Source organism: Heloderma suspectum, chromosome 2 (genome assembly GCF_057233095.1).
Source record: "Heloderma suspectum isolate Gila_16-S chromosome 2, 16-S_ref, whole genome shotgun sequence".
Classification (NCBI taxonomy): Eukaryota; Metazoa; Chordata; class Lepidosauria; order Squamata; family Helodermatidae; genus Heloderma; species Heloderma suspectum.
Window position 1 is genome coordinate 323111608 of NC_139459.1, and position 24917 is coordinate 323136524.

Consider the following 24917-nt stretch of genomic DNA (forward strand, 5'->3'; position numbering starts at 1 on the left):
TAGAGCGCAACTTAAATAACATCAAATTATGTTCTGTTGATGGGTTGTTAAGAAAGTGGTGCTGGGATGTGCGGTACAATTACTGCATCGTGCAGATGTTCATATTAGAGAAGGCTTACTTTGCATACATTGAGAAACAAGCAGGTATCGTCTCGCCTTGTATAACACCAAGCAATGAGGAAAATAATGTGCAGCTGCTGAGTGAGAAGGAAGTTGTCCAAGGTACTAGACGACATCATTTGGAAGGTGCTCAAAATTGTTTATTTGTCTTCCAAAAACTTTCCAGTTGTTTTGGCAGCTTTTTGGTCTCTGCTTTTGACAGTCCCCAAGGAGGAGTGAATAACAAGTGAGATGGGTTACACAAACAAGCCATGATGGGGAATTAAGCAAACTCCATATATGTCATCCTTTAAAAATGTGTACAAGCCTGTAACAAAATCTAAGACAACATTCCTCCTGGTAATTAGTGTTTCCACCGCTTGCTGCAGAAACGACATCGCTATGAAGAATTCAGGAAAAGTAATCAGCAGCACAATTAAGCAATCTACTATAATGACAGAACACAACATTAGTGCCGAGTAATCAGAAACATATTTATTTTTCCCCCTTCATTTTTTTTTTTCAAATTCCAAATACCCAATTATTTGCTTTGGCAGGCTTAGAATTGAAATGACCTCTGGTTTAAAAAAAAATATATTCTCCACAACAACATTTATGTTTTATTTCAATGAATGTAGCAAAATTAATCCTTGCTATTTAGCACAGCTTTCATTTTTGTTATAACTGCTTTACAGTACTAGAGCTTCAGGCTTTGATTAGGCACCCAGACATCTATTTCCCTACCCCACTCTTCAACCATCTCTTCTACCCACTCTTCTGTAGCAGCTTACTGCCATGGTATCAGATATTCAGATATGAGCAATGTTATTCCACATCTTGGGTCAACTTCTCATATGAGACCCACATATGATTTAGCACTTCAGTGCCACACAGGAATTTAGATGAAAGCAACAGTGAGACAAAAACTATGTCAAGACAGAAGAACTAACCAGTAGTGAAGGATGGTTACACACACTCCAGTTTCTAATTAATCTGTGAAAACAGTACTAATTTCCTGAATGCCATGGCCTGGGTGGCCATGTGGCCTCTTTTACTGGGCACATTTCAAATTAGAGATTTGAAGGACTGAAAGAGGACCATCCCCCATTTGAAGGTATCCTCTATTTGAAGGGCTGTTCTGTCCAACTCTGGTTGAAAGATATAGAACCATAAGAACTGTTACTCATGAACAGTGATCACTTGGAAAGCAGACGGAGCAGGGGGTGCACAGGTCCCCTGGCCACAGTCTTCGGCAGTATGGTAACATGTACTGAATTTCTATTTAAATAAAATAAAATAATAATAATAGAATATAGAATAATAATTATTCTAAATGTGCATCTTCCTCTTTCTTTGGCGATTCATAAGTGGTCATACTATCCAAAAGTGGCTCAGACGTTTCCTGACATTTGATCAGATAGCAAAGGATAGGGATGTATGAGAATTTTATTTTGCTTCATTTTTTACTTGAATTTGCCCCATTTGCCCATCTGAATGTGAACACGAATAAAAACACATTTTTTGAGATGTTCCTCAACTTGCATTTTTAAAAAGTGCATTAAACCCCCCTGCATTTTCATACTTCAGTCTATGGGGCAAAGTGCATTTCAAAGTGCGCACTCTTCCTGTCTGAATTATAAGAGAAACAGATTGTAAATGAAATGGCAGCGAGGCTCACCAAGCTTTGAGGGAGAACTCAGAGAACCTTGAGCTTCACTACTGTCTCCATCCCTAGTGAAGGGGCCTAAAGATGTTCACCAGGAGAGAGGCGGGGACTGTCATCTTTCTGAAAATCTTCCCCCCAGCCTTCAACACTATCAGCTATGTTATCCTTCTGGATCACCTGCATGAACGGAGAGCTTGAGACCCCCCTTTTCAGTAAATCCATTCCTATATCACTGGTAGATTCCCAAAGTTGGTGCTGGGGGACTGGACAGCACGAGTTGACCCTTTGACAGCTGTGCTGTGGAGTCCCACAGCTGTGCACAGGAAAGTATGCATTGGCTTTGCTACCCACCCAAAGTCCCAGATTTTCAAATACCTGTAGATATTCCGTAATTCCAGTGCAAAGGCTTCTCAGAGTTCCCCAATGCTGGTGCAGTGAAATCTTAACTGTGGAGCAATCACACAGTCACAAGCATTGTCCACTTCCTTCAACCCACATGCCACCAACCACACCTTTCAGCATACCCTCAGGATTGTGTGAATCAACCTGTCTGCAAAATGACAGAAATCAGAGGTGAACCTGTATGAGGAATTATTATTATTATTATATTTATTTATATCCCTCCTTTTCCCCAATACTGGGACTCAAGGCGGCCTAATCAAAGGAATCCCCGTGCCGAAGTGAATTGGCTTATATTTAATTAGGTTGAACCGAAAGAATTCCTCGAGAGACCAATGACAAATCTATCTGCTGTATAAATGCTGTAGGCCATACCGATTCTTTAGATACTCTGTACTAGTCCACATTAACACTCCAATTTACTGAATTCTGTCAGAGGAGGGATAGTGCTTGTGCTGCTTGAGCAGAAGCGAGCAGGTGTTGCATTTGTCTTCGTCTTGTAGTGTTGCTCTTCCACTAGTGCTATGGTTCCCAAAGTCTCAAGTGCCCTTCCCCTATGGTTGTACAAGAAGTTATTAGGAAAGACACAACGGGGTACTGCAGGGCTCAGTCCTGGGCCCAGTGCTCTTCAACATTTTTATGAATGACTTGGTGCAGGGAATGCTGATCAGATTTGCAGATGACATAAAATTGGGTGGGATAGCTAATACTTTGGAAGACAGAAACAAAATTCAAAGGGATCTTGATAGACTGGAGCGCTGGGCAGAAAACAACAGAATGACATTTAATAGGGATAAATGCCAAGTTCTGCACCTAGGAAAAAGAAACCAAAGGCACAGTTACAAATGGGGGATACGTGGCTCAACAACACTACCAGCGAGAAGGATCTTGGAAATGTTGTAGATCACAAGCTGAAGATCAGCCAACAATGTGATGTGGTTGCAAAAAAGGCCAATGCTCTTTTGGGCTGCATTAATAGAAGCATAGCTTCCAAATCCCGGGAAGTACTAGTTCCCGTCTACTCAGCACTGGTTAGGCCTCATCTGGAGTACTGTGTCCAGTTCTGGACACCACACTTGAAGAAGGATGCAGACAAACTGGAGAGGGTTCAGAGGAGAGCAACAAAGATGATCAGGGGACTGGAAACAAAGCCCTATGAAGAGAGACTGAAAGAACTGGGCAAGTTTAGCCTTCAGAAGAGAAGACTGAGGGGAGATATGATAGCGCTCTTCAAGTACTTGAAAGGTTGTCACAGAGAGGAAGCCCAGGATCTCTTCTCGATCATCCCAGAATGCAGGACATGGAATAATGGGCTCAAGTTACAGGAAGCCAGATTCTGGCTGATCTGTATTTTCCGGCTGAACATCAGGAAAAACTTCCTGACTGTTAGAGCAATACGACAATGGAACCAATGACCTAGGGAGGTGGTGGGCTCTCCCACACTGGAAGCATTCAAGACAAGGCTGGACAGCCATCTGTCAGGGATGCTCTGACTTGGATTCCTGCATTGAGCAGGGGGTTGGACTCGATAGCCTTGTAGGCCCCTTCCAACCCTACTATTCTATGAACATCCTTTTTAAGCCCCATCCCAGGTCCTTTGTAAAGCAACTCACTAATATTTTTTGCAGGCCTTTTTGTTTTTCATCCTTAGTTACCTTCAGTGAGCGTCAGACCGCTTCTCACTTTTGGTAGGCTTCACGAGACAAAGTTTGAGATTGCCCCGTGCTAGCATAACTGACTGGAAGGCAGTTTCCCACTCTCATTGCCTCCGCTCAAACTTTGGGCCGGCTCACATGACCATACCAGAGTGCCGGCAATGTGAATGGAGAACTGATTCCATTCCATGTGATGTATGCCAAACATGGCATCTGGTTGTTTCACTATGCACTCAGCTTGCAACTCAACCCACATTTAACAAGCCAGCACAATGTTGCCAAAATGGGACTGGCCGTTCAGACTGTATTCTAGATGGGAATTGCCCAAGTGTGTACTCTGTATCACAGGACTGAGCATTTTTCTGCAATTAGAGGGTGTTCAGACCATCATGTACATATCTTCCCAAATATATTCCCACCTAGGATCGAGTCATTGCCAAACAGTCATCATGATATCATATTTCTATCCTGCCTTCATCCTGCCTAGCTTGGGGCAGCACATACTAGATTTTCCCATTTTATCTTCATTACAGCTCATCAAAGCTTGTTAGGCCTCCCAGTGAGCTACATGGCTGAGAAGAGATTTATCCAGCTCAGCTCCAACACTCTATTCCACCCTTCCCCAGATAAAGCAGCCTTCCCCACCCTGGTTCCTTTTAGATGTGTTGGACTACAGCTCCCAGTGTCCAATGTCCATGCTGGCTTGGAATGATAAAAGTTGCAATCCAACATATCTGAAGGGCACCAGGTTGGGGAAGGCTACTCTATCCACTACCCTCAGATGGCTTTCATCTTCCTCTGTGTATAAATAAGTCAGCATGTCCTCATTCCTGGTTTGTGTCAGGGTAGCACAATATTCTCATCCAGAGGTTCATCTGGAATATGGGGATAGAAAGAAAAAAGTACCTGTACATATCCCTTACTTTTTGCTATGGTGTAAGTACGCTGTATCAGCCAGACTGGTCTTAAAACATGTTGCTGCTCCAGAAAGTGAATGCTTAATAGAAAATGACTTCCCAACTGCTGCACCAACACAACATCACAAACCAAGACTTTATGCCAGTGTTGCAGGCTGCTATGCTGCTGCAAATGTTTAGGATCACGTTGACAGAATCCAGCTTGAAGCTCATGGTACTGCTGCTATCATAGAAGCACCAGCTTGGCCTCTTAGTTCAAACTGTGCTGCCAAGCTAAAGACCGCAATGCTCAGATCACTGAAACCAATGGGATGCTCTGGAATTATTGTTAGAAGAATCACGGCCAAAATAACTGAAATATACTCCATGGGGTATGCATGGATTAGGTATATTATTGGGAGTCTTATTTCAGTTCAGTTCAGCAGTTCTGCTGGTGTAAATCAGAAAATCCACCACAGAATTTTTCATCTGACTTGATGCTTCTATTGCTTTCCATCTTATTAAATTAAAAGGGAGCATGTTTAATGGCTACACATACAGTCTTCTCATGTGACTGACAACTTGTGCACCATGAAAGACTGAATGTCACAGAGAGCAGCAAAATTACGAGAAAGAGCGGATGTGCTATTCTGTAAAATCAACGTGCATCTCTAAGGAAAGCACGAAAGGCTTCCAAGAACTTGTAAGAGTCACTTCATGTTATAATATCAGTAGAGAGTGTTAACGCATTCAGCACAAATGCAGAGATTGCCAGTGCTAATATGCTGCCTGATATGTATTTTAACATTATATTATAGTAGAACTCAGTAAGAATATAGGGGGTGGAAAGTGAGGATTGAAGTTACTGCTGGGAACTTGCTTTTTGTTCAGCATAAGTGCTGTACATCTCAGCAGTCGGGAAAAGCTTCTCAGCAAGATGATATTGTTACATCTGAACCACAGTGGGTTGAACACAATTCTCAATTTGCAGGCAAATGGATGTATTGTGTTGGGGTTTAGCAGTAGGAGACTGCAGAAGTATAAATTACAATCCAACTGTATTCTCTTACCTAGATTTGTGGCTAAGCATAAGGATTTTCATTGAAGGAAGGAAGGTTCCTTATAGGGCCTCCATGTCCTTGAATCTCTCTCTCTCCCAAGAATGCCCAGATTCTGAGGCATTCTGATATGGTCTTATATCAGCCTTCTCCAACCTTGTGCCCTCCTGATGTTTTGGACTACAACATTTTGGACTCAGCATTCCTTACCATTGGCCATGGTGGCTGTGGCTGATGGAAATCCAAAACATTTTGAGGGCACCAGGTTGGGTAAGGCTGCTGCAAATGGACATGCATCAAGTCTACCAACATATTCAGTGTTGCCCATGCCTACCACTAGGCCAAATTTATAAGCAGCCACTTACTTGGTGGCCTGTGGCAAGCGTGAATTGCCTCCCTGCAACCAGTCAAGGAAGCTTTGAAAAATGTAACAGCCATGCTAGTCAAATGTTTTGTGGACTAGTCATTACTGAGAACTCATTTGTAAGGCTGACTGAGGGGATCCTTAAAACAACAATAACTAAAAGCCTACATTTTTGACCCCAGTGAAGTAAGTACTAGAAAATCGTGACCCAAACACAATTCTTTCGCCATGCACCATGACTGCTTGGTCTTTTAAAGACCAGTGGCTCTTTCTTTTCAAGGGTAGCAAGATAAATGGTTTCCATCCTGCACATCTAGACTCCCACATTCATGGATGGATAAAAATAAAGTTCAGCTCCTCCCACATTTCTCTGCCATTTTATTCAGTGAATTCAGCATGTAAAACTCAACCCTCTTCTCTACACACTCTTCTGTAGCAGCTTACTGCCATGGTATCAGATATTCAGATATGAGCAATGTTATTCCACATCTTGGGTCAACTTCTCATATGAGACTCATAATGATTGCCATTCTGGGCTCCTTGGGGCTACACATTTATGTACCTAATGGTGCCAGTTTGCTGTGCATTAAGCCATTTACTGAGGTTACTGAGAAGTAATTTTCTTTAATTAACACTCCCAAATGCAGCAGATGCATTTGGTGAGATTCCAGATGTCATCCTGAAAAGTCTTGTGTCAGCCAGGGTTCAAGGGGAAGACAAAGATCACTTTTGGTGTTAGTTCAACTCAAACTAACATTGAATAAGGGACCCACCCCGTCAGGCATTTTCTTTTAAAGCATCCCATGCAGACCTTTCTCCTTACACCGAGTCTCATGTCTATGGGAATCAGCCAATATAGTACCTCACAAAATTTCCTGGTAGAATCTGCAAGGCAAAGTTGCTAATTTGCCTGACAAGAAGTTCTATAAAATTCTGTCTTGCCAGCTGTTGTGTAATGTTCATTTTATCTTGATAGAATATAAAGACAGCCCCTGGCTCAGGAACACATTTACCTGGGTTCGAGAAAAAATACTCAAGATTAATGTGATCCCAATTGTTTGGTCTTTATGAAACATAAGTTGAGGCAAATGTATTTCATTTATTTTTTAGAATATTTATATCCTGACTTTCAGCCTCTCTGGTGGCTCACAAGATCAATTAAAACAATGTACAATACATATGACAGTGAAAACTATACAATAAAAACCAAGCTAAAAACTAGAAGCCAGTTATTAACATTACAGAAAGGAGTGGGAACTAAATTAAACCAAAAGCACAGGGGAACAAAAAATATCAGGGCAGCATTTTGAAACACCAGTAAAGAGGTGTAGGCATTAGTGAATCAGGCCTCCCAGACTAAGGAGTTCCACAACCTTGGTGCTACAACTGAAAAGACCCTATCCCAACGAACTGAACCTCTGACGGCAACACGATGTGATAGCCTCTGTTGACAATTGTAGTGGGCAGACAGATTGATGTAGAAGATGGTCCTTCAATCATCTTGGTCCCAAACTGTTTAGGACTTTATAGTTACTAATCCAAATAGGACACCCATCTTTAAAGAAAAATTGTGCAAGAATCAAAAGTACAATAAACTGAATCTGTTCTCTTTCTCTGAATTTCTCAACTCACGTGACTGGATACTGAAAGTGACTGAAATTAGGGCTCTGTTTACTATGACCACCCAAACCTATGGATCAACCTTAGCTCTAGCAGGTCAAGACATGATGCCTCTGGCCATTTCAGCTAAAATGCAATCCCATAGGTGGCAAGCAGAGTTGATCAAACTCTCTGTGCCCTGCTTTCTGGCTATCCCCAATCCTCTTGTGGTTTTCCCATTTCAGAGCTGAAAACGATCATCATAGCTGCTGGTGTAGGAATAGTGACAGCTTCTCCTACATTTGCAGTGGGACTGGGAACAATTAACAGAAAAAATCAGGAATCGGCAACTGTGAAAGGTCTGCCCCCGCCCCCACAAATACATTCACAAGAGGCACTGGGAGGGGAAATTATTTTTTAAATGTTTAAATCACCATAGTGCTCAGTAGTGCTACAAGGGGCAAATTTAGCTTGTTTGCAAGCTGTATTTGTCCATTTCAGCACTCTGCAGCTGCTATGGAGCAGCATTTTGTTTTCTTTAAAAGAATCATTTTGGGGGTGGCAGGGGCTTCATGCAGCCCATGGGCCATGTGTTGCTCACCCCTTGCGAAGAGGAACAGTTGCACCTTTGCACCACATATTTGCTCCTATGAGTGATGCACTGGGTGGAGTTTGTAATGGAACAGCCCCCAAAGTGTTCATCCCTCAAATATCTCTAAAAAATCAGGAATATGATTTACAATAAAAACAGGCTCCTGTTGTACTATAGTTTTAACACAGAGATTCTTAAGCTATGTCCCACTAGTGGTTCCCAGCGTACCTTCAGGTGGTCCATGAAACCACAACTAAAATAATGGAAGATAATTCTAAATATGTTTCCAGAACACATTGTGATTAATGCCCAAATTGAAATTTGACTTATGACTCTAATGCAGAGGCATCAAACACACAGAATGAAGGGAAAGAGAAAATTGCTGTTGCTGATCATTATCATTAAAGTTTTCTGTACCCCAGGTTTCCCAATAACTAGTAGTATTTTGAAAAATGTGGTGTTGAAACAAATATTTTGAATTTGCAGTTTTTTCCCATTTCGCCCTTGAGATTTCTTTAAGTACCTTCCAAATTATTACTTTGCATTTTGAATATGATTTTTTAAAGTTCAAAATTTAACATTAAACTGCTTTGGATTTGTTTGCACCTCATGTTTTTTTTCCTCCTTTGGAAGGCTTCAGGTAGGAAAGTTCATAAGGTGACAACTGCCAAATACTAGTTGCCATTGCATGCGGTCTATCAAAAGATATAATTCTTTTAAAAGATGATTACCCATCTGCTATCAAATATGAGTGTTTGATTCTACAGTTAAATTCTGTGACAAGAATAAAAGACAGCTTGCTCACCAGGGCATGTTGTGATAACATATGATTCAACAACCTTGCTGAAGCTAAGCAGGTCTGGGTCTGGTGAGTGCCTGAATAGGAATAAATACTGATCTTTCTCCAGAATGCCAAGTCTGCACAGGAGAATGGTTGAGAGTGGTGTAGGGCCATACTATCATTTCACAGTGGACTATCAGTGCCCAACATAAACTGAGTGTGCATCTATAACATACTACAGAACCTTCTGCAACCTGCACAGTTTTGTGGCAAACATACAGTGGCTTCTTGATAGATGCAGTTGTTCCCTGAAGGTAGGGAGTCCTTGTGATTTGTGTATTAGCTATGCAAGACACCCACACATGTCAGCTATTACACAGAGCAAACTATCTACAGTCAGAAATCAAAAAATGGGTTGCATCCAATGCTGGCTAGTGGAAAGGACTTCTGTTTGTTCACAGTGAGATGTTTTAAAGCATGGAATGGTGGTTTGGCAGACGAAGAGAAAAGTTAGTTTTATGCTTCACACCAGAAGAAATACACATGGACATCTACCCCCCCAGCCATGTGTTCATCACAAGTCCAGGGTCTAAAATTACATAGCTGCCCCACTCTTTAGAATGAGAAAGATACTGGGCAAAAGTTGGGAAACCACAAACAGCTGATGATTAGGGGAAAGGTGGTGGGGCCACTGGAAAACGGCCATTGCCATGTGGGGAACCTCGGAGGGCCAGATTGGGACCGCAGACAGGGAAAACTTGCCTTTCAAAGATACTGCAAAAATTCACAGAGTTGGATCCAGAGTTGTGCAGAGCTGAACTCTGCAAACTGGATGATATTGAAGAAAATCAGCACTCTGCCTCCTTTCTCCAGCAGGGAGACTGTGTTGGCTGTTGGTCCCTCTGCCAATGGAAGGAAGATCAACTCTGGATCCAACCCATGGAGAATAACTCTATCAATAACTACTAGTCATGGTGGCATATGGAATCTCCAGGCTCAGAGCCACTATATCTAATTTATTTATCTCCAGGTTTCAGAAGCACTCTGAATACCAGTTGCATTCATAGGAGAGGGCTATTGCCCTCATGTCCTGCTTTTGGGTTTCTTGCCATAGGCATGCAGTTGGTCACTGCGTGAAACATGATGCTGGACTAAATAGACCTCTGGTCTGAGATCCAGCAGGGCTCTGACGTTCTTAATAATGGTTGAAATATCCCCAGGTTCCTCTCTTCTAAGGTTCCCCTCAGGTTTGTGCAGGTCTGTGACTCTGTGGGAGAACACATGCTTTGCATGCAGAAGGTCCCAAGTTCAATTCTTAGCATCTCCAGGTTGGACTAGAAAAACCCCCAGCCTCAAATTCTGGAGAGCTGTTGCCAGTTAGTGTTGACAATATTGGGCCAGACAGAATGGTCTGACTTGGTGGAAAAGAGCTTCCTATGTGTGTCCCCTGCCTCATTTCCCCATAACTGTATTGGGGTGGGCAATACTTCTACATATTTTCTGTATTTCTTTGCATCTCCTTTGAGACAAAAATTAAATTTGACATCATTTGAAATAATAACCAAACTATTGTGTGTGTTTTTCTTGTAAGGATGAATATTAGTTTTCTAATCAGATCATGTGAAATACAATGTGAAAAATGGGTACTCGATCCAATTAAAAAAATTGCCCATTTGCTCAAGAAAAATATGACCTGAGGCTTTTCACTGTTGATAATCCAGGAAGTTGTTTTTGTATGGAAATAATGGAGGTGTTGATACTGAAATAATGACAAAAGAGGATGCCCTGCTAAAATTATATATGTACATTTCCTGAGATTCTGCCACACATGTTCAAATGAAAGTGGGCAGAGATTGTATGGAGTGGTGGGTAACAAAATTAAATTTATATCAGTATTAGCTCAATATGTTCTTGGTAATTCTAACTACACACCTGTACAGAAATAAATGAAAGTCAGCGCAGTTTACATGTAGCCTGCCGAATGGCAGTATTAAAAACAACTAGTGGGAAAATACTTCAGCCTCCCAGGTCACTGTCACTGACCTTAAAGTGGCCATTGTGGAGCAAGGAAACATCAAAGGGGGTTTAGAGTGAGAGAATAGCCCTGTTCAAGCATTGGCCTGAATGCGTGAGAGCTTAAAGTGTGTACCAGGCTGAGGCCGTGCACACTAGCGCCACCCCCCTCATTTCAGACCTTGCCATGCTGAACTGGCAAGATCTGAGTGGGAGATCTACTCATGTTCGCTTGCTTTATCTGGGTTGCTTTATCTCCTGCTTTATCAAAGTTCCAAATTGTGCTGAGTGTTCTACTGGAGTCAAGTGAGAGTAGAACCCCCTTTCAGACCTTGATGGCTCAACACAGCAAGGGCTGAACTGAGGGGGTGGGGTCAGCAGGCCTAGCCCCATTCCAGGACCCACATTAAGCCCTAGCACATTAAGGCCAACAGGGCTACTGCTGTGTTACGAGTTCATCAACAGGTTAATACTGTTGCCAGAGACCTGAACCAGGATAAAGGATTCTTATCACACAAGATATGTTAATTGGCTTACCTAGTGCCAGGGTGTTTGTGTTATCAGCAACCACTGCACTGTGAATGACCACTGATAATAATGTGTCACTTCTTGCATTTATTTTCCTTCTGGCCCCACTGTTTAAAATCCCACCCCATCACATGTAATGTATATATATACCTGAAACTCTTGATAACACTCCATGCATCTGGCGAAGTGGGCTATAGTCTACAAAAGCTTGTGCCAGAATAAGCTGGTTAAGTCTTTAATGTTAATTAATCGCTTCTCGGCCTTTTGGCTAAGATCAAGTGTAGTATCTGTTCTTATCAGTTTAATATCTGTATTTTCCGGCTGAACATCAGGAAAAACTTCCTGACTGTAAGAGCAATACGACAATGGAACCAATTACCTGGGGAGGTGGTGGGCCCTCCCACACTGGAGGCCTTCAAGACAAGGCTGGACAGCCATTTGTCAGGGATGCTCTGACTTGGATTCCTGCATTGAGCAGGGGGTTGGACTCGATGGCCTTGTAGGCCCCTTCCAACCCTACTATTCTATGATTCTATGTGCCAGAAGACTCTTTGTTGTTTTTTCTGCAATAGACTATCATGGCTACCATCTGGAAATTAACCCTGTGTTGTGGTCCACTCCCACCATGTAATTACAGACAGTTCATGTTGCTGTTTACGTTTATATATGTAGGGGAAAATGCCCAGTTCACTTCCTAGTTTCCTTCATACAGTGAGCTGACTACAAGGTGACAGAAACCGCGTAGTGTAATTTACTTACAGTGCAGTCCTATGCATGTGCATTCAGAAGTAAGTCCCATTGAGGTTGCAGGTAAATGCATATAGGATTGTAGTCATAAATAATAATAATAATAATAATAATCAGCAGCAGCAGCAGCAGCATCCTGCCTTCTGCTTTTTTGGCTGAGAAGGTGATTCATAGCAATAAAAGCAATCATCATGATCAACAATCCCTAACCTAGACAGATTTAAAACCTAAAAACCAAATAAAATCTTTAAAAATAACTCATACCATTCAGATTGATAAAATCCAAACAACAAAGTAAAACAAAAAACAGCAACCACACCCCCAAATTTGCCCCACAGAGTTTGCTGGGGATGAGTACATTCCACAGGACAGCAGAAACAGGTACAAAATAGCTATCAGGCCATATCTACACTAACGCAAATGCATTACTAGAAGGGAAAATGTTCCAGGCAAAATAATATGTGCATTGACATTGCAAATAATTTTTCTGAACTGAATGCAGAAGCCTGTCTTTTTTATTGCTTCTTTCAGCTACCTGCTTGAAAATTAATAATATGTAACCATGAGTGGGGCAATATTAGGCTTATCTCTCCCCTCAATCAGGAGTAATGGAAACAGAGCATATATTTATGTCTGAATTTGCATATTAAATGAAAGATGAGATTGAATAGAATCCAATAGGAAGAGAATTGCTAACACAGCATTCCACTAGTAATTGACTCAAGGCGGTCATTGCTCAAGGTATCATCATGTTTGTTTACTTTGATTACATTTTGTTCTTAAATCATCATGTAGGTAAGAGCTGCTCAATCACAACATGTTATTATTTGTAATCAGATTCTGTTTTGATCATTGATCATTTTCTTTGCATGGAACTGCTACTTGAAAATTGTCAAGAGACTATATGGAACTGCTACTCAAAAATGACCAAGAGTTGCTCATTATGGGAGCAGACCATCAAAGAGAATTCTATTCTGATATTCCAAGTCCCATGATGACATCTCAAGGGGCTGGTTTGGGGATCTACATACTTGAATATATGTAGACTAAGACTAGGAGCTGGTATTGGTAGCATAGGGTGGTATCCAATTCACTCATTCCAGCAATGGAATGCCTTCCATCAGTAGAACCAGAGAGGATGACCTCCCCCCTTGCCCCTGTAACACCTTTCACGCCCTCAAAAATCTGTTCTAGAGAGTTGGGGGACCCTCTTGAGCAGATTTGAGAGCTATGGGGAACTGCAGGTGGGATGAGAGCAGGAGGAAGTCTCATCACCTGAATGGAAGTCTGCTTGCACTGTGTTGGATTTTGTTCATAACATTTAGAAGTGATCTCTGAGGCTGAATGTCCCACAGTTCAGATTATACCTCTGCCAATTATCTTACTAGATGGCTTTAGGCCAGGGATAGGCAACTTGTGGCCTGCCAGACGTCTTGGCCTACAACTCCCATCAGCCCTTGCCAGCATAGCTAGTTAGGAGGGATCATGGGAGTTGTAGGACAAAACACCTGGAGGGCCACAAGCTTCCTGCCCCTGACTTAAGACAAACCACTTCTCTCAGCCTCAACCCACTATCCCATTTGCAGTATGAGGATAATATTAGCTTCTTTATGTGGCTGTGGTAAGGTTTATAGAAATTATGTTAAGCATTTTTAACACTGGAAGTGGACTCTATAAATTTACAATAAATTCTGTCTGGCATCTCTCTAGATACCTTCGAATTAATATTGGTGTGTTTGTGGTGATATCTGTTTTGGATGTAGAAAGATGTAGGTATAATTCTTGGCATTTCTGGTTAAAGATAACCATCACCAGCCAGAGTAGATAACACTGAGCTACATAAGACCATTGGTCTGATCATATACATATAGATACATGTATATTTCACAGGCAACAAATTAGGCATTTCAATATAGATTTAAACGTTGCGTTTTGTAAAACACACATAGACACAGAGACACTACAGGAGAGAGAGAGAGAGAGAGAGACTACAGTAGATTCCATAGAAGCTAAAAAAATTTATTTGTTCCTATGATCTAATCAACAACTGAAACATCAATAGGCATCCACAGAACATCTGAAAGGGTTTCAGCAAGAGCAGCCTTCCACCATCCAGTGCCAAAATGATGCAAGGGAATTTATCTGTGTGGGTATATTAGTTCTCTTATCATACTTACTTCCCAGAAGACAAGGAGAGGCTAATGAATTGTTTAGCAAACAAACTAGTCGTGTTTGTCAAGGAACCAGGGCACTCTGAAATTGCACAAATATTTGTCTTTGGCTAAGCCTTCCAAGAGATTCCTGTTAACTCCAAAGGCTGTTGCCCTAACCCTTGATCCCCCTGGTCTGGAAAATGCTCAAAGATGCAATAGATGATGTTGTAGTTTCCTCCATGTTGTTGTTGTTATTGTTGTTATCCCTTCCATTCCAACCACATGCCAACACCTCACCTCAGAAAACTAGAGTTATATGATAGCTGTTTATGGGTGGAAGATGTTTACAGGAAATCTAGGTAGGGCATGCAAGCAGAGCTATTTGAAAAGAGGGAGGGAGAATGAAGCACACAGGAACTTTTATCTTTTTAAAGTAGGGGTTGGATCTAGGTTTCCCAGACTGACATCAGTATAGCTAGTGAACCTCAGTGGCTCTCATCAACCAAGTTAGCAAAAGTAGTATCTTGTGTTTGAGAAAGCTGAGACAAAGTTTATCTGCTCAGCCATGACAGGAAAATAAAAGCATATCCAATCTTATTAAAAGTTACACACCTTCACATGAATGTTAAGCTAAAACCTCTAAGGTGACACAGAAGGAAAGGGATTGAGAATTTAAACAGAACTCATCATGTAATCTTTGTAGGAGAAATGGAACTGTCATCAGAGGCTAAAAAAACAAAAATAGTTTAATAGGTGGAAGTAGACTGCCTGGGCTGTTGTTTTTTTAAAAAAGACCTGGCAAACTGTGTTGTAACAGGGCTAATGGGGAAAAAAATAAGGCCACGATTTTGACAGCTGCATACATAGCTCTATACCTTTTAAAAAAATATCCCTCCCACGGATGCTGCTTTTGAATATTAGGGAAGTGTCAAAAGTGGTTTATAATAATGCTGCTGTTTGAGATTTTAAAGGTCAACATCTCTGATGCACAGGCACAAACCATTGGGCACTGAGACTCTCTAGACCATTAAGGGCACTATCCTATCAAGATAGGCGGCCGCCTCCAAACTCGGAGGTGACCACCTATCCAAAGCAAGGCAGGAGAGGCATGGGGGAGGGAACGTTCCCTCAGTGCCTCTCCTGCCCTGCTATTTTCTGCTAGACAGCCGTTTTTGGCTGTCTAGCCGCGGGGGGCCAATTGGGAGAGGAGGCTGCGTGTACGACACATAGGATGTGTCATACATGCAGCCCCGCTCTCCCCGCCCAGAATATCCCCAGCCCCGCCCCTTTTCAGTCGCTCTGCACTCCTCTTCTGAGCGTGGAGGACGGGGTTTCTCCGCAGTGCCTCTGAAGCAGCGGAGACATGGGGGGAGGTCAGTTTTCTGGGAACTGACCTCGGATCGCAGTCTCCGAGGTTGGTTCCCGGAAAAGAGCACATTCTATGGCCCTCTAGACAGTGTCTAGTGGCCACAGGATTGCTCCCTAAGACTCTCTAGATCAGCCTTCCCCAACTTGGGGAAGGTCACATGCCAACCATTGCAGCAGAAGTAAAAACCTTTCTATACCATTTATGTGGGAAATTGGAAAAGGCTAAAATTAGCAAAAATAAATCTACAGCTCCGATCCTATGAACACACATATCACATTGAACTGAGTGGGACTTACTTCAGTGTAAACATGCCTAGGATCAGCTGTAATTCTCCCATTTCAGATCATGAATTTCTGTACTGATGAATATTCCATTTGGTTTCTTATGTGCAACATTCCAGTGACAGCACCAATGAGAAACACCAACAAGTGCTGTTGGTTTAAGAAAGAAATTCAATTACTAATAGAGCTCTAGATCATGTCTACTCAAAAATCTGTCCAAGTAAGTTGGCTGCAGAGAGTGACACTTGAGCTATAGAGTCCCAAAGAGTCCATCTTGGCTTTTTTCACATGAAGCTTTTATTCTGCGATTGAGATTTCTCCTTCATGGAAGTTTGTGTGCTCTTTACATGATTCCGTGACTCTCCTGCACTAAATGGCCTTTGTTCTGTTTTTAAATAGATCGCAGATAATGAGCTATGAAATTATCCTGTTGCGTTCCACTTGAGTTTCCTCCGTGAAAAGAGGAAAAGTGGCAAGAAGAGGCGCAAGATTGATGAAAGATAATGGAACACTCAGATACGGGGAGAATGAGGGGGAAAGGAAGTGGGTGGAAAAGGGAGTCGTCATGATCCTGCATTTAAAATGGAAGCAGAAAGCCCTGTTTTTAAATGCAGGATTTTAGGCTTGTGTAGAGATGCCCCTTATCCCTCAAGCATTTTAACGTGAGGTCAACAAGAGGTCAGTGTGATGTAGTGGCTACAGTGTTGGACTGGGAGCTGGGAGATCCGGGTTCTAGTCCCCACTTGGCCATGGAAGCTCACTGGGTGACTTAGGGCCAGTCAGAGACTCTCAGCCCAACCTACCTCACAGAGTTGTTGTGAGGATAAAATGGAGAGGAGGATTATGTACGCCTCCCTGGGTTCCTTAAAGAGGAAAAAAGGCGGGATATAAATGTAATAAATAAATATAAATAAATAAGGGACTTGGAGGGAGGTGAGCTCAATATTCTGAAGATACCTAGCTCTATTTATCCTTGTCATCTGACTCAGGTAAGGCTGTGCAGATGCTGAAGTGGTGTCTGGAGTCAGTCAGTAATGGGGTGGATGAAAGATGAGGCCAATAAACTGAAGGTGAATCCCAATGCTGGAAAATCTGTGGGTAGGTGGTTCTCATGTCCAGGAACTGGGTGTGCAACCTGTTCTAGCTGAGACTGCACTCCCTTGAAAGAGCCAGTATTGATGCAGCATTGTCACTTGGCAAGCACTACAGACAGGAAACCTGACAGATTTTCAGTATAGTTAAGTGCACATACACAACCAGACTAAAAATGCAAGAAGTAATCTAGGTTAAAAATAGTGGAAGATATTCAGGTCTGACCAGACTGTTAACCAATCAGTTGATTGACTGGCTTGAAGTAAATGACAAATCAATTTATTGTGGGTTAAAATAACTATTCTCTATCCACAGAGTACATTCTGATGCCTTCTCCTGTCAGATGAATTGCTTGTCTCAATTAGATAACAAAGATACCATTATTATTTGGAAAATAATTTTAGACAAATTGCTGTAGTCAAGCGTTCTATAACACACTTAGAAAAATAGCACAGGCAATGAACTAACCAAAACTCTGCCTTTTTAACTGATCATGCAGAAGAATCCATTGTTTTCAGGCCAAATAAATGTCCTTTCTCCCTTTCTGAGGAGCATAGCATGAAAAACAAAACAGCCCATATACTGCTTCCCCACCCCCGCCCCCACCCAACATGTTTGTGTTCTTCTAATACCAGTTTGGATTATTTTATTCTATAGTTGCAGTTCATTTCTGGATAAGATAAATGAACATACAGTCCAGTTCCTTGTTTTTTCTCATGGCATACAAAACAGCCCTGTTGACGGATGATGAGGATCCTCATAAAACATCTCCTAAAATCAGAACAGCTCCAAGAAAATGGCTCATAGGATATAGGGGGTGTGGCACAGCAATGGCTTGAAAAACATTCTGACTTTAAAACTGTAACACCTATAATTATGAAGGCGTCATCACCTCCATAATTTTTTTTTTACTAACAAGCTGTAGTCATAACTTGAGTACACCCTTACCAAAATCTGCCAAGCATTCAATCACACCTGGGATTTAAGAATAGAAGGGGAAGGAGGTTCTCCCTGTTTGCCTTTGCACTTGTAAAAAGACTACAGTAGTAAACAATTCAAGAGCAATTAACAATTGCATAGGAGGTAAGGGATAAATCCCACTGCTGTTATTGTCAGAGGAATTAATCATGTTTTATAGAGCTGGCAGACTGGTTTAAATCAGCATAGCAAAAACAAGGTGGCAAGTCGTTTGAAGCATAAACAAAAGTTTCTTCATGGGCTCTGGCTTTTCAGAGAATGCCTGTTCCTTTTACCAAAGAGAGAGGATGAATCCCAACCTCCCGGTGTCCTGTAAATGTGCTCTAATAATGTTGCTCTTTATCCTTTCCTGCTCTCTTTTCCAAATGGAAATGAATGATGGAAGAAAGCAAGGGGAGAATCAAAGCAGTTTGATAGAACTAACTGCCTCTCTTCTGCCTCAGACATATTTATAACTAATCTATTTTATTTTGGGTAGATGAGCTACAACGTGATAGTTATCATTTTGCTGCTGATTTTTTTGACAATTGTGTCTACCCAGTAATAACATGATATAATGGTGTGGCTTACTAGCTGTCATTAAAGATTATTCTTCAAGTACATCTAAGCCATCTTTTCCCTTGCAAATATTTATTTGCAATGATTTTCCTCTTAATTATTTAAAATATAATGAATTAGGCATAAGTACTTTGCCATTACTGCAATTTAAAGTATAATTGCACATCAGAAGAGTCTTTTCTTTGGAATATGTGTCTGTTCACTTTTTCCACCAAAAGGTGGCGTCCTATTCCCATATCCTTTCTTCTGCTCGAAAATCCCTCCTGGTTTAATTTGCCAAAAGAAACTTCCATTTGATTACTGATCAAGAAATTAAAATGTGCTCTATATGAGTGCAACGTGATGGTGTTGAAAACAAACAATATGTTAAGCTGCAGTTAAGTCTCCCGCTAATATATACCAAATGGAAATGCAAGCCTTTATCATGTTGGTTGAACAGGCACTGGTATACAAAATTCCATACTCCAACATTTAAAAGCAACTTCTCCTTTTTATGGAGTTTCTTGTTCCAAGCCACCACTATGGCTCCAATATTATACCCACTTAGCTGAGAGTAAGTAACAATGAATTCAATGGGGATTACTTCTGAGTAAACAAGGATAGGATTGCACTGTAAATAAACAAAATATAAAGCAATGAAATGACCCCTAAAAGTCTGAATGCAAAATACATTGCTTGATGGAAACTTCTAGAGCCATAGTGCCCATATAGTTTTTCTTTACAGAAGGCAAAGTTGGTGTTATAGTATCTTCCTAAGAGCATTCTTGTTTTCTACAATTCCCAAATCTGAGCCTCACGTTAGAATAACTAAAGCAAGATCTAAATTTATAACCCCTTCAGACCGAATATCAACCATTTGCTTTAATTTTACTCTGCCGGATATAATGCTTTGACCCATTTCATTTTATAGTTCTCAATCTAATACTAAAGCTGGTTTGACTATTTTGGAATCAAAATGCAGGACGGGTATTTTACCTCTGGAATGTGCACAAAATGTAATAGCATATTGTGTTTTTGTATATCTATATCAATCAATAGACAGAAAGAAATACGTAATTTTAACTAGCAGGATATTGTCATCACCCAGTGGGTGGGATCTCCATCCCCGATTTACGAGCTTGTTGCTTCACTGTATTTTATAGTGTTATAAACTGTAATGCACGCTCCATTCAACCTAGTATGTGTCTACAACTGAACTCCCAAGGTGTGCTTGTTCATCTGCTACCCACTCAGATTGACTCAGACAAATTCACCAAAGTTTATGGGAGAACTCCAAGGCTTGTGGATTGCAACAAAAGCCTTAAATTCACAACAGCAATTGGAGCATACTGCTCTTACATAAAATGCAGTTATCTCTTAAGCCAGCGTGATTAAAAGTGGGCAATTTTTCTAACATCGGAACCGATACAGCGGAAAATGATATGAAATACTATATTATGTATTACTATTACTGAATAATTTGTCACTCTTCTGACAATATCCACAGTATTCAGGAAAGCTAATGTGTGCTTATCTTATTCATTCACCCTCTCAGCAACCCCGTAAGGTAGGTCGCTATTACAATGGGAACTGAGGGCCTAACTATGTTACATGCCTTGTAACAAAACCTCTATTATAGCTTATGAAAGGGGAGATGGAGTGAGGATGTCGTGGGGGGTGATTAATCCTTCCCTACCCTTCAAGCTCCTTCTCTTCTCCATTGGCTTCCAAACAAAGGTTTGCCTTCCCAAACATGTGTTTGGAACCCTCTGGGGGAAGTGGGGAGAGAGGCAATTTGTACTGATGGAACTGTGGTTAGGTGCCTCCCCCACCCACCCCATTCACCATGCCAAATCCCTCTCCTAAAACTGCTTGTTTCTAGGAGACTCAGAGATGCTTCTTCAACACCATCAGATGAGTCCATAGTTAAAGTGAATTATGAACCCAGATTACGGTGCAGCTTTCTGACCACACTGGCTTCTACCAGACATTAGTACAATATCTATTCAAAATACAATAACTGTTATTTATATAGAACCTAAAAGTATACTAAAAGTATAAAGCATTTTACAAAGAATTTAAATAATAAGAATGTGGTTGGAATTCTGTTGTTCAGGCTTGCATTTATTCTAACCTTACTTATAAAATTGACCATGTGTTTTACATTGAACCAGATTGGAAGGAGACTTACAAATGCATATTTTAATTTCAAAAGTGTCTTAAAATTATTTTAAATAGCATTCTGCCCTCACAGTGCTGAGATAGGCTACTATTACTCTACTGTTGCTAATAGTAAACTTAGATTGGGATACAGTGACTTATGCAAGGCTGCCCAACTATAGTGGATGCAGGCCTTGAACCCAGGTCCAAATTTGTCTGCTGGACCTCCTTGCCTTACATTTCAAGGGCATGATCCGTTCAACATTAAGCACATCTAACTTCAATGGGAGATATTTAAGCATGTTTAACTTCATATTGAAATAAATTTGGCTTAAAATGTGATTTTAATGATTGCCACAAATACTTGCATAAGTTGGAGTGCTTTTTTAAAAGAACATAGGATAGGAAAGGAGACACACAATGAATTCGGGTAATCTTAAAGTATGCATAAGCAAGGGTTGGAGGAAAAAAGAGGTTAAAGTGTGGGACTTAGAAAAAACAACCCTGACTATAATGGAACCAGTACTTCATCCTAATAAATAGTTTCCTCTAGCTGACATTGATTAAAATTCATATGAATGTTTTAAAAACTCCAATATATGTGTAAGAGTAGACTACTGGGATTATGAAAGTGTTTTATTTGTGATCCATTCAGAGCCCATATTTATACAGAGTATAAAATGAGTGAATAAGTGGTTAGATTATGCATTACAAGGATAGTGTATTGTTTAGTGGTTAGACCACAGGTCTGAGAGTCAGAAGTAGTTCTGATTATTATTCATAGATTTACCACTGACTCATTGTGTGAACTTAAGGCAGGTAACATAACCCCTTCCATACCTTGATTTACTGATCTATAAATGTAAGGGAAGATGAGTCTATATTACAGAACCTGTTCAGATCCTTCTGGAAAGACCATATATAAACTAGGAATGGTATTAAAAGAGAATGTACACTTGTTGCTTTAAAAACTTTTAAATTGCTTGAATTAAGCGAATACGGGCCTTACTGCTTGGATTAATGCTAAACAACAAAATTAAGACAGAAAAGGTATTGCAGTTTTCAGGGGTTGCAAAATGCCCTCCTTCCCTGCCTTGCTCTAGAAGTCGGTTTACCAGTATCACTGCTGTAACCACAAATGCTAACAGGTTCTGTGGCATGAATCTTTTAGAGGGAATCGCAAAAGTTTTGCAACATTGTGGACAAAGCTGGTGTGTGTGTGTGTATGACACCAGTGCCTCTAAACTAAAAACAACCTTCTTTCCTTTCATCAGTTCCGTTGAAAGTAATTTCAATTGAAAGATTACGAACGCACAAAATAAGCAACTTTTCTGGAGTATTAACCAAACCAGTAGTCTTTATTCCTGAATTCACGCAGTAGCAGGTAATTTGTGTTAAACAACCCATTGGCATGCTAGTCCCAGGGCGTGTTCCTAAGAGGAACTGGAGAAGGCAAATAAACAACCAGCCACTCGCAAATGTGTGTTTTGTCCCAGGCACTTTCTCGAATCCAACTATGTGGAAAGGAGGGCTTCCTCACCACCTTTTTTTTCCCCTTTCTGTTCTCTAGCGCCTTCTAAAGGGAGCCAAGGGGGTGGGGGCAGTGCCGATCGCCTTTTGAATGGGGAGACTTTCCCCGCATCTAGACAACAAACACGAGAGAGAGAGAGAGAGAGAGAGAGAGAGCAAGCGCCTTAGATGGTGGACATGTGTTTCCTTGCACACATGGGATTGTCCTTCTGCTGAACTTTCACCTCTCGAACTCGCCTCCTTTCATTGGGTAAAGTGCAAGGGCTGAGGGGGGGAAAAGAAGGAAGAGAGAGAAAGGGAAAGAGGAAGCCGGCACTTGGCTTGCAAAGCACTTGCACTTTTGAATTGCTTCCCTCCCCCTCCCATCTCTGTGTAGCCTTTCGGGTTTTTTTGTTTCGGTGAAGGGAGAAGCGATTTCCTTCCAAGAAACCCCAAACAATCCAACAAAGCACGCCGAAGCCCTCCTAATTCAGATCGCCGCACATCTCTCCTTACCTTGCCCCCCACCCCTTCTGTTTGCTCTTCTCCGGGCTGCCTCCGCTTCCTCTTCTCCCTCTAGTTTTTCGGCTTCCCTACTCTCTCGCTCCTCTTTCCCAATCTCCTCCCCTCCCCTCCCGCAGATTTCCACCATTCCCATTTGCTCCACTCCCTTCTCTCTCTTTTGCCTCCTTCTCCCCATCTCTCCCCCATTCTTCTCTCTCTCTCTTTTTGCAACTGCGATGTATTCCCCCCCCCCCCGTTTTTTGCACTGAGCCTTGTTTACCCAGCAGGTGGATGTGACGTCAGGGACTCATAACAGCAAAAAATAACAAAATCTCCCTCCGCGGGGTGTTATTTTTCCTCGCCCTCCTTTTAAAAAAGCTATTTTTAAAAAACAACAACAACTCCAAAGTGGCTGCAACACTGCAGGCGCTCCGAGCAAAGTCGCGAGCAGCTAACACGGCGTGTGGGGGTCATTCGGGGGGGGCACCAGTGGGGGAGGAAGCCTGTCCTTCCTCCCTTGCTTGCTGCTGTTGCTGCTACTGGGTTGCTTTGCTTTGCCTGATTGCTGCTGCTCTGCTGTCCCCCATTTGGAAAGCTAGTTCCCGACTCGAGCGGAGGGCTCTATTGTTATTTATTGTGTGGCTGTGTTGCACGCTGTGCCTGCTGCATGGGGCTGGCTGGCTGGCTGGCTAGAAAGGGAGAGGGAGAGAGAGGGGGAGAGGGAGAGAGAGGGGGAGTGAATGGAGTGAGTGAGTGAGGAAAGGGAGGGACAGACAGACAGACAGACTCACTCACTCACCCGCCCGCAGTGGGGGGAGCCCCTTAGCTGGCACCACCAGGCCGTTTCCAGCGGGTGAGTTTGCCATTTCGCATTTTCTCATCCACTTTTAAGTCTCCTGTTTGTTTGTTTCGAACCTCCCCCCCCTCACGTCCCCTCTTCCTTACCCCCTCCCCGGTTCTAACCCCCCCTCCACCTTTCCACGTGCCTCGGCATCCCCCCCCTCTTCTCCCCCCCCCCATGCGCCCTGGCTATTTGCATAAAACACCTCCGACGCAATGAGAAGCTACGGCTCCTTCACCTCCGAGGCTTTTTTCTTTATGTCCCACATTGGCACCTCATTCTTCCCTCCCCCGCTCCTTTCCACCCTTCCCTCCTCCACGCGCTGGACGTTGCACACATGACCGCAGCAAGTTGGAAGCAGCCTCCACTCTTTGCCCCCACCCCCGTGTATATGTGTGTGTGTGCGCGCGTGTTTGTGTGAGCGCGCGCGCGCGTGTAGAAAGTCCCTCGGGCGGGAAAAGGGAGGGGGAAGTGTTCGGAGACGGGCAGGATTTGCTGGTGGGGCGTGTGCGCTTCCCTTGGTAACTTGGGGCACTTTGTGGTGAGAAAGAGGTGGCGGGGGGAGAACTTTTAGTCCACTTGAACAAACTTTTGCCCCATGTGCTTCTGCCTTCCCTCTTCTGCTTTCGTACAGTGAACATCAATGAAAGGGCCTTTGCGGCTCGCACCTTTACATGTTCACTAAACTTGAACTCGCCATTCTCTCTCTCTCACACGCGCGCGCACACACACACACACACACGGATTACAATGTCATGCGCTTCTCTGCTTGTGTTCTGCCGCCAGACTTCCTCATCTGCACCCGCACCCTGTGGGTTTATGTATGTAGGAGTGTGCGAGCCACAGAGGACACGTTGCCAATTTGTACACTCCAGTACTAACTTGTGATGCGTACTACACTGTGCGACGATATACAACAGTCACACTGACCTGGTGGCATTGCCCCCTTGTACCCCGCCAAAGATAACATCACATTTCCTCAGTCGCACAAAGACACATTCAGAATAGTAACAGACAGACTCTTACATACAGGTGACAAACACGACACTCACCACAATCGCCCTGTTGGGAGTGCACAGCCCTGTATCTCATGATT

General features: G+C 42.3%; 1 protein-coding gene, 1 long non-coding RNA gene and 1 pseudogene across 38 annotated transcripts in view; 2 read left to right on the forward strand and 1 right to left on the reverse strand.

The window, feature by feature from the left end:
- The window catches only part of LOC146355015 (uncharacterized), a 54073-nt gene extending 30976 nt beyond the window's left edge, over positions 1-23097 (reverse strand). The window contains exon 1 of the long non-coding RNA XR_014788564.1: positions 16216-23097. This is a non-coding gene — a long non-coding RNA (uncharacterized LOC146355015). The remainder of the gene's footprint in view (positions 1-16215) is intronic.
- LOC146355017 (U2 spliceosomal RNA) lies at positions 11899-12027 on the forward strand (annotated as a pseudogene).
- The window catches only part of FOXP1 (forkhead box P1), a 724900-nt gene continuing 723079 nt past the window's right edge, over positions 23097-24917 (forward strand). For all 37 annotated transcript variants that reach the window (XM_084840386.1, XM_084840360.1, XM_084840382.1 and 34 more), the window contains exon 1: positions 23097-23833. The gene's annotated coding sequence lies outside the window, so the exon portion shown is untranslated. The remainder of the gene's footprint in view (positions 23834-24917) is intronic.